Genomic DNA, 9,621 nt, shown 5'->3' with positions numbered 1-9,621 from the left:
TTGATGCTTTTGAACTTTGTTGCTGGAGATGACTTTTGAGACTCCCTTGGTCAGCAAGGAGATCAAACAGGTCAATATTAAAAGACGTTAATTCAGTCAATTCGCTGAAAGGTCAAATATTTAAGCTGAAGCTTAAATATTTTGACCACATAAGGAGAAGACAGGATTCATTGTAAAAGACTATGATGTCAGAGAAGATTGAAAGCAAAAAGAAAAGGGCATGGCAGAGGATGAGATGGATAGATAGTGTCATGGAAACAATGAACATGAACTTGGACAGATTTTGAAAGGTGGTGGAGGATAGAAGGGCTGGCATTCTATGATGCATGAGGTCATGAAGAGTCAGACATGACTGAACGATTAAACAACAACAACAAAATATGCCAGGCACTCTACTATAACTTTGGATTTCACCTCAATGGAGTTTTTCTAATCTTTTTTTTTTTTTTTTTTTGGTGAGGCAGTCACGGTTAAGTGACTTGCATGGTCACACAACTAGTGAGTATCATGTGTCTGAGGCCGGATTTAAATTCAGGTCCTCCTGACTCCAGGGCCAGTGCTCTATCCACTCAGTGGAGCTTTTTCTTCAGGACAAGAGAAGAGGATGTATACATAAGAGATTATGATGATTAACATTATGATCATAAATACTGACCCAGCAGAGGCAGAAGGAAGAATTTCAGCAACATCATGTTGGGCTTGGGAAAGCTCCAAAAATGGTGAATAATCACAGAAAAAGTGATTGTTCTTATTGGTTCCCCAGAAGGACCAATTCAATGAGAAATCAGTGAAAACCTAAGCATTCACACAACTATACACATAGGATATGTTGAGTAACAGAGTGTAGACTCTAGTTGATATGTTGGTCGAGTAGAGTAGGGGGTTACAGATGGCCATATACTGATCATAGGCCAGCATAGCCAGCAGAAAGCATTCAGCTGTCCCAAAGGTGGCTACAAAACATATTTGGGCCACACAGCCTCCCAGAGGGATCAAGGTTATGTCTGTAAGGAAGTTCTTGAGTAAAACAGGTATAACAGATGAAAAATACATAGCATCCATGAAAGCCAAGTTACTGAGGAAAAGATACATTGGAGTGTGAAGCTGAGAGCTACTTCTGAACAATATGATTATGCTAAGGTTACCAACTAATGTGACTGCATCAACACCCAGAAATATCACAAAGAGGATGACATGAAGTGTTGGATCATTTGGTAACCCCAAAATAATGAATTCAGACAAAGCAGTGCAGTTATCAGCAGACATCAATCTTGGAAAGAGTACCTACTAGACAGAAGAAAAGGAGATTAAATGTAGAATACAGGACTAACATTTGGATGTGTCTATTGATGTACTCAGGAATCATCTGCTAAGTGCCCACTACACGATTATAATCCCATACTTTGATAGAATGAACCATGGCAACGCTTATAGGCAAAGCAGAGATGAACAAATCTGTTTCTTCCAAATTTTCCCCATGGACCAACAATACTGTATGATTTGCCAGTTTCACCACTATGACAACGTGAAATAGTCTGTAATAGGGGAGATGATTGTTTATTCCCACCATAGGAACTCTTCTTATATGTATGCAGAGAGTATTTCCAGTTGTGTAAGTGCTATGCTGCAAAGTAACCATCATTGTTAAGGGATTGTTAATGTCTTCTAAAGAAACAGAGTCTGCTTTGTGATCCCTGACTTCTCAAAAGATCATCTTGCACAGATGAAGATGTTATTCATCTCATGCTAATGGGCTATGAGGAAAGTCCAGGTTTCCAAGATGACCCTTGTGCTCTATAATTTAAAAAAGAGAGAGAGAAGTGATGGGAAATCTGGATTGTAAATCATCTCATTTTATTTTGCTCCTAGTGCTTGGTATTATTGCAAAGGGCTTTCATTAAGTAAGATAGTGCTAGCCTGAAGGACTATGGGAAATTTCCCATGGGGAACTGTTATTTCTAGGCAAAGCAACAAAAGCACATGTTCAAACTGCTGCAACTATATCCTATTTGCATGTTGCTTCCTTGAATTGAAGAACAGTTGAGTAAAAGGTCATGTAGGAAAGTAGTGGCAATTTACTGTGCCACAAGCTGTGATGAAAATGACTGCTTTGGAGTAATATACAAACACTTTTATCAACTGATATAGAGTGAACTCAGTAGGATTAAAAGAAAAATTTACATAATAACTACAACAATCATAAGATGCGAAACCATTTTGAAAGTTTTCAGAACACAGACCAAAATAGTAACAAACCATGTCTTCAGAAGAATGATGAGAAATACTACCTACCACTTCTTGGCATAAAGGTGACGGACTAGAGGTGCAGCATGAGACATGCACTCTCAGATATGGCTGATGTGTTGTTTCCCTTGGCTATACATATCTCTTAGAAGGGATGGAAGACTTCTTCTGTGAGTGGCAGAGTAGTTATGTGGGTCGTACCAGAAATGAGGGAAGGCAAAGAACAACAAAACATTTGAAAAATACACAAAAGAAAAACGGAAGTACAGATGAAGACACAAACTGAGAAATTATTTCCACTCTGTTAGACTTTACATTTATACACATTTCTTTTACAAACCAAATGTTTGCTTTTGTTAATCCTCGTTATGTTCCAAATAAAAGAAATTATCTTAAATATTACTTTTTTTGTGAGGCAATAGGGATTAAGTGACTTGACAAAGGTCACACAGCTAATACTAAATATTACTTTTTCTGGAATGTTCTTATTACTCCCAACTCTAAACTCATTTTCTCCTTTTCTAAGTTCAATAAGAAAGACCATCAAATATTGAGATACTATTCAGCTCAAAGAAGAACCTAACTATAACATTCATTTATAAGTCTATGATCCAAAACTTTTTGACTGCAAGAAAAAGAATGCTTTAACCGAACAAAAATTTGTATACTGCTTATATTTTCAACACTTCTTTCTTCACCCTTCTCTCTCAAGAGGACTTTACATTTTATTTTTCTGGCCAAAGAAAGGTTGTTCCTGTTGGCTCCCTTTTTCTTCTTCCATAGTTCAAAATTCTTCAGTATCATCCTCTATTGTCCTATGCAACAGTCTCTGGAAAAGAGACAGTCTTTGTTTTCTTCTATCCTCTAAAAAGGTACAAAAATGGTTTTCCTAAAGCACATGACTAATCATGTCACTTTCCTACAAGAACCTTGAACAGATCCCTTATTGCCTTAAGGGCAAAATAACAACTCCTCAGCTTGATATTTACACCACCTGAATCCAGCCTCCCTCTTCAGATTTATTTCTTTGCTTTACTCTCAAGCATGTACTCTGTATTCTGGCCTAACTGGCTTTCTTTCTATTCCCCAGACTCAGAGTTTTGCCCTTATCTCTGTTCCTCTGCACAGGCCATCCCATGCTTAAAATATTCTACCTCATCTCTGTTTCTCAGAATCTCAACTTCCTTTGTTTCTCAAAGAGTAGATCACCACTTACAGGAAGCCTAATTTCTAAAACTCCGTCTCTTGTCAACATGTCTTGAATCTATCTATGCAAATGTTTTATTTCTTCCTCTCCAAGAAAATGTAAGCTCCCTGAGATTAAGGACTATTTTGCATTTTTTTCTCTGCAACTAGGTGGTTTAATGGATAGACCTCCAACATTGGAGTCAGGAGGACCTGAGTTCAAATCCAACCTCAGATATTTGACTTACTAGCTGTGTGACCCTGGGCAAGTCACTTAACCCTGATTGTTTCACAAAAAAGCAAAAAAAAAAGCCCATATAAATCATCAGAATTTCTATATATTACCAACAAAACCCACAGAAAGAGATAGAAAGAGAAATTACATTTAAAATATTTCCAGACAGTATAAAATAATTGACAGTCTACTTACCAAGACACACACAGGAACTATATGAACACAATTATAAAACACTCTTCATACAAATACAGATCTAAACAATTGGAGAAATATTAATTACTCCTAGATAGGCCAAGCCAATATAATAAAAATTATGATAGTAGCTAAATTAATTTACTTATTAAGTTCCACAACAATAAAACTATCAAAAAATTATTTTGTAGAGCCAAGGAAAATATCATTTAAATTTATCTAGAAAAATGAAACATCAAGAATATCAGTAGAATTAATTTCTTAAAAACATAAAGGAAGTTGGCCTATTAGTACCAGATCTTAAGCTATACTACAAGAAGTTGAATATTTAACAAAACTACAGGGAAAAATAGAAAGTAGTCTGGCAGAAACTAGGCATAGCCCAATATCTCACACCACGTACCAAGATAAGCTCAAAATGGGCACATAATACATACATAAATGATGATACAAAAAATTAAGTAGGGGAACATGGAAAATTTTGCCTGTCTCATCTATAGATAAGGAAAGATTTTATGACTGAACAAAAGATAGAAAGGAGCATGTGAAGCAAAATAGATAACTTTGGTTACATTATTAAAAAGCCTTTACACACATAAAACCAATGTAGCCAAAATTAGAAGGAAAACAGCAAACTGGGGGAAAATTTTACAGCAAGTTTCTCTGATAAAGGTCTCATTTCTCAAAACTGTGCAAAATTCATAAAAACTAATAAATTGCCAAAAGATATGAAAAATCAGTCCTCAGAAGAAAACAACCAAACTATCAATAATCATATAAAAATGCTCTAAATCACTAATAATTACAGAAATATAAATTAAACCATCTCTGAGATACCACTTCACATTCATCAGGTAAGCTAAGATGATTGGAAGGGAAAATGAGAAATGCTGGAGGGGATATAGAAAAATAGATATACTAATGCACTGATGGAACTATGAACTAGTTCAACAATTCTGAAGAACAATTTAGAACTATGTCCAAAAGGCTATAAAAGTGTCTTTATCTTTTTTACCCAGCAAGAATGTTACTGGGCCTTTACCCACAAAGAAGTAAAAAATAAAAATAAAAAGAACTGTATGTACAAAAATATTTATAGCAACTCCTTTTATGGTGACAATTAAAAGCTCAGGTGATTCCCATCAATTGGAGAATGGATAAGTCGTATTATATGATTGTGTTTAGAATATAATTGTGCCACAAGTAATATGAAGGGAATGATTCAGAAAAAACAAAGAAGACTTACGTGAGCTGATGATGCAAAGTGAAGTAAGTAGAACTAGGAGAACACTGTATACAGTAACAGCAATAATGTAATAATAATCAACTGTGAAAGACTTAACTACATTGATTAATACAATGATCCGTAACAATTCCAGAAGAGTCATGATAAAAAATTATATCCACCAGTAGAGGGAGAATAGATGAAATCAGAGTGCAGATTGAAGCATGTTTTCTTCCTTTTTTCATTTTTCTTGCTTTTTTTTACAACATGACTAAAGTGGTAACAGAGTTTGCATGACATCATATGTATAACATATATTGTATTTCTTGATTTTTCAGTGAGTAAGGGGTAAAGGAAGGGAGAGAATTTGGAACTGAAAATGAAAATAAGATTTTTAAAAAGTATAAAGAGAAGACATTGTTGAACATTTAGCATGTAACTTACGTGGTTATAGAAAGTTTCAAAGAAAACACTGAACTCAGCGTTCAGGTAAAAATGACTACAATTAACTCTACTCGACGTAATGTTTCTTCTCCTTCAGAAGTTTCCATTTCAGCATACAATAATAAATGCTTCACTTGTTCCATATATCAGGCTAAGCCATTTCCAGCAATGCTTTACATTGTTGCCTGGCTGTCTCCTCAAGAGCATCCTTGCTGCCATATATGCGTTCCACCATACCCCACCCCTTCTCACTTGACAGTTCAGGAATTATAATCAAAATAATACTGCTCTTGCTACTGAAAAATGTGTCAATTTACTCTCCTGAAGCTCTACTCACCATTGTTAGGTAGCATTTGTTGCAGTAATTAGTTCATTGTGAGCCTATGAAGTGATTTCATGTCCCCAAAGGTCTATGTCATTCCCTCCTTTACAGCTTTGGGGAATTTGTTTCATATGAAAAGTTATGAGTTCAATCAAATTTCTCTAAGTCCCCAATTAGGAAAATTCATAACATTCCAAAGACAATGCCAGGGTCATCATTTCTGCACCCAGATTGACATGAATCTATGAGAACTTGACCCTGTGGTTACTTCTACCTTTCTCTATTCTGTCTTGGGTGTGGGGTTAGAGATGGCTAAGACCTTGTGAGTTTCAAAAAGTCTGAAGAGCAAGCTGCCAGAGATTTGGAAACTGGAATCTCTACTAGAGTCTCTGAGTAGTCAATTCTACTCCATTAGCACAGCTCTAAAAAGAGACTAGAACCCATTCCAACAAGGTATTGATTTCACAGGCAAGATGCCATGCCCCTACAAGCAAGGAATAGATTATCCATTGGCTGCTGCATTTGGAAATGAACTTGATGGAGTCAATGCTTTTTAACAACTGCTTTAACTTTGAGCCCACTCTCTGGGGACTGAGGTGGTATAAGGGAGAGTATGTTAATGGGACATAGGGATGAGTAGAGATGAGTTGGTATTGATGTTTATTTGGTTAAATGATAATAGAGAACTAATAAAACTGCATGAAATGATGATTTTTTTTGGTTGTTATATTATTCTTGGTTTATTTTCCATTCTTAAAATTGAGCATTGAAAGTTGTCCACACATATAAATAACACTACGGTTTCTTACATACTTTCTGCTATCTGTCATGACTTAAAGTATCCAATGGTGAAAAGAGGAAGAAAAAATCTTGTTGAAAGTTAAAGTCGGTTATTGTTGAGTGGTGGTACATTGATTTCTTCCTGTCTCTCTCTTCTGCCAAGGAAGCAATGTGGGAAGACAATATGTACACGGATTAACATAACATGCCCTTGTACACTGAGGGCACTGGAATGACTCAAGTATGGGGACTAACCTTTTGAAACAACAAGCATCTTCTTTATTTATACAGGAGAATACAGAAGAAAAGCATCAAATCCTATGAGAATAAGATTCACTCATTTCCTCTCCCCTTCCCACATTTCCCCTCCACTGTAAGAGCCTTTTCTTTTCTGTTTTTTTGTGTGATATAATTTACCCCATTCTACCTCTCCCTTTCTCCTTCTCCTAGTATTATCCTCTCTCACCCCTTAATTTTATTCTCCAGATATGACCCCTTCATCTTCAACTCATCCTGTGCCCTCTATCTATCTATCTATCCATCTACATATATATATATATACATATATATACATACATATAATTTTTTCCCTCCAACTACCCTAATACTGACAAAGGTCTCATGAGTTACAAATATCATCTTTCCATGCAGGAATGTAAACAGTTCAACTTTAATAAGTCTCTTATGATTTCTCTTTCCCATTTACTTCTTCATGTTCCACTTGAGTCTTGTATTTGAAAATCAAATTTTCTATTCAACTCTGATATTTTCATTAAGAATGCTTGAAAGTCCTCTATTTCACTGAATGACCATTTTTCCCCCTGAAGAATTATACTGTTTTGCCAGGTAGGTGATTCTTGGTTGTAATCTAATCTCCATTGCCCTCTGGAATATTATATTCCATGCCCTGCGGTCCCTTAAATCAGAAGCTGCTAAATCTTGTGTTATCCTGATTGTGTTTCCATAGTACTTGAATTGTTTCTTTCTGGCTGCTTGTAATATTTTCTCCTTGACCCGGGAACTCTGGAATTTGGCTACAATATTCCTAGGAGTTTTCCTTTGGGGATCTCTTTCAGGAGGAGATCAGTGGATTCTTTCAATTTCTATTTCGCCCTCTGGTTCTAAAATATCAGAGCTGTTTTCCTTGATCATTTCTTGAAAGATGATGTCTAGGCTCTTTTTTTGATCATGGCTTTCAGATAATCCAATAATTTTTAAGTTCTCTCTCCTGGATAGATTTTCTAGGTCAGTTGTTTTTCTAATGAGATATTTCACATTGTTTTCTAATTTTTCATTCTTTTGAATTTGTTTTACAGGGTCTTGAATTCTCATGAAGTCAGTAGCTTCCAATTGCTCTATTCTAATTTTTAAGGAAGTATTTTCTTCAGTAATCTTTTGGACTTCCTTTTCCATTTGGCCAATTTTGATTTTTAGTGCATTCTTTTTTTCATTGGCTTTTTGGACCTCTTTTGCCATTTGAGTTAGGCTATTTTTAAAGTGCTATTTTCTTCAGTATTCTTTTGGGTCTCCTTTAGCAAGCTATTAACTTGCTTTTCATGATTTTCTTGCATCACTCTCATTTCTCTTCCCAGTTTTTCCTCTACTTCTCTTACTTGCTTCTCAAAATCTCTTTTGAGCTCTTCCAAGGCCTGGGACTGATTCATATTTTTCTTGGAGGCTTTGGATGTAGGAGCTTTGAGTTTGTTGTCTTCTGGTTGTATGTTTTGATCTTCTTTGTCACCAAAGTAAGATAATATAGTCTGACTCTTTTTGCACTGATTGCTCATGATCCCAACCAATTATTTGAGTTTTAAACTCTTTGTTAAGGTAAGAGTCTGCTTCAAATGTGGAGAATGTACTGTCCCAAGCTTTGGGGGTTTGTACAGCTGTTTTCAGAAGTGCTTCTAGGGACCTGAAAATTTTCAGTTCTTCTAAGGTGCTATGATAAGGGGCAAGGTGTTTCCTCTCCACCACCAGAACAAGCTCCACCATGCTAGAGCTGCTCCTTGCCCCAGGACCGCCCTTCAGAACTGTGACCCAGATCCAAGCATTGGCAAAGCGAGAGATTCCTGCCTCAGCCCTGGCAAAGAGATCCTTGCAATCCCCCTCTGATCAGCCACTCTATTCTCCCCTCAGTCTGTGGGCCAGAAGCTCAGGAGTCAGCCACTTCCATGGGGGTGGCTGAGACCTAGCTTCTTCTGTCACCGCAGTCACAGGCTTTTCCCATCAACCTTCTAAGTTGTCTTTGGCGTTCCTGAGTTGAGAAGTCTGGAAGCCACCACAGCTGCATGTGATTCAGCCCTCTGAGGCCTGCTCCAGGTTCGTTGCGGCAACTGTGCCCATGCCAAACTGCACTCCTCTCCCTGCCCGGTGAGATACACCTTTCACATGAGCCATCCAGGTTGTCTTGGGCTGGAAATTTGTTTTACTCTGTTTTTTTGTGGATTCTGCTGCTTTAGAATTTGTTTAGAGCCATTTTTTATAGGTATTTGGAGGGGTTTGAGGGAGTGCTCAAGCAAGTCACTGCTTTCCCTCCGCCATCTTCGAAATGATGATATTGAGGAGATATTAACTAGCATTGGAGATAGATATTGGGGAAAACACACCCGAGTGGGAAGAAAGTTTCAAACTGATAGTATAAGGGGAAAAATAGCATAATGTCTTAAAGTTACCACTAGAACCTTGAGGAGAGATATAGCCAGGCTTGCTCTGTGGCCACTGACTAATCAGTGTGAGTGTAAGTAGAGATAAGGGACCACAAGGATCTATATGAACTGCAACATAATATAAAGAATATGAAAAGAAAAAAGTGAAAGAGGGACTAACACTATCAGATTTTTGTATTATTTTCTGAAGTGACTATGATCAAATTATATTATAAAGTTACTACTTCCCAAATTATCCTCTTACTAAGTAAGAAGAAAAAAGGCTGAACAGAACAGAATAAGCAATCAAGACATATTTTTTCCTTTTTAAAATTTTATTATTTAT

The sequence above is a fragment of the Vombatus ursinus genome, unplaced genomic scaffold (genome assembly GCF_900497805.2).
Source record: "Vombatus ursinus unplaced genomic scaffold, bare-nosed wombat genome assembly UNPS02007855.1, whole genome shotgun sequence".
Classification (NCBI taxonomy): domain Eukaryota; kingdom Metazoa; phylum Chordata; class Mammalia; order Diprotodontia; family Vombatidae; genus Vombatus; species Vombatus ursinus.
This window is presented reverse-complemented; position numbering follows the sequence as displayed.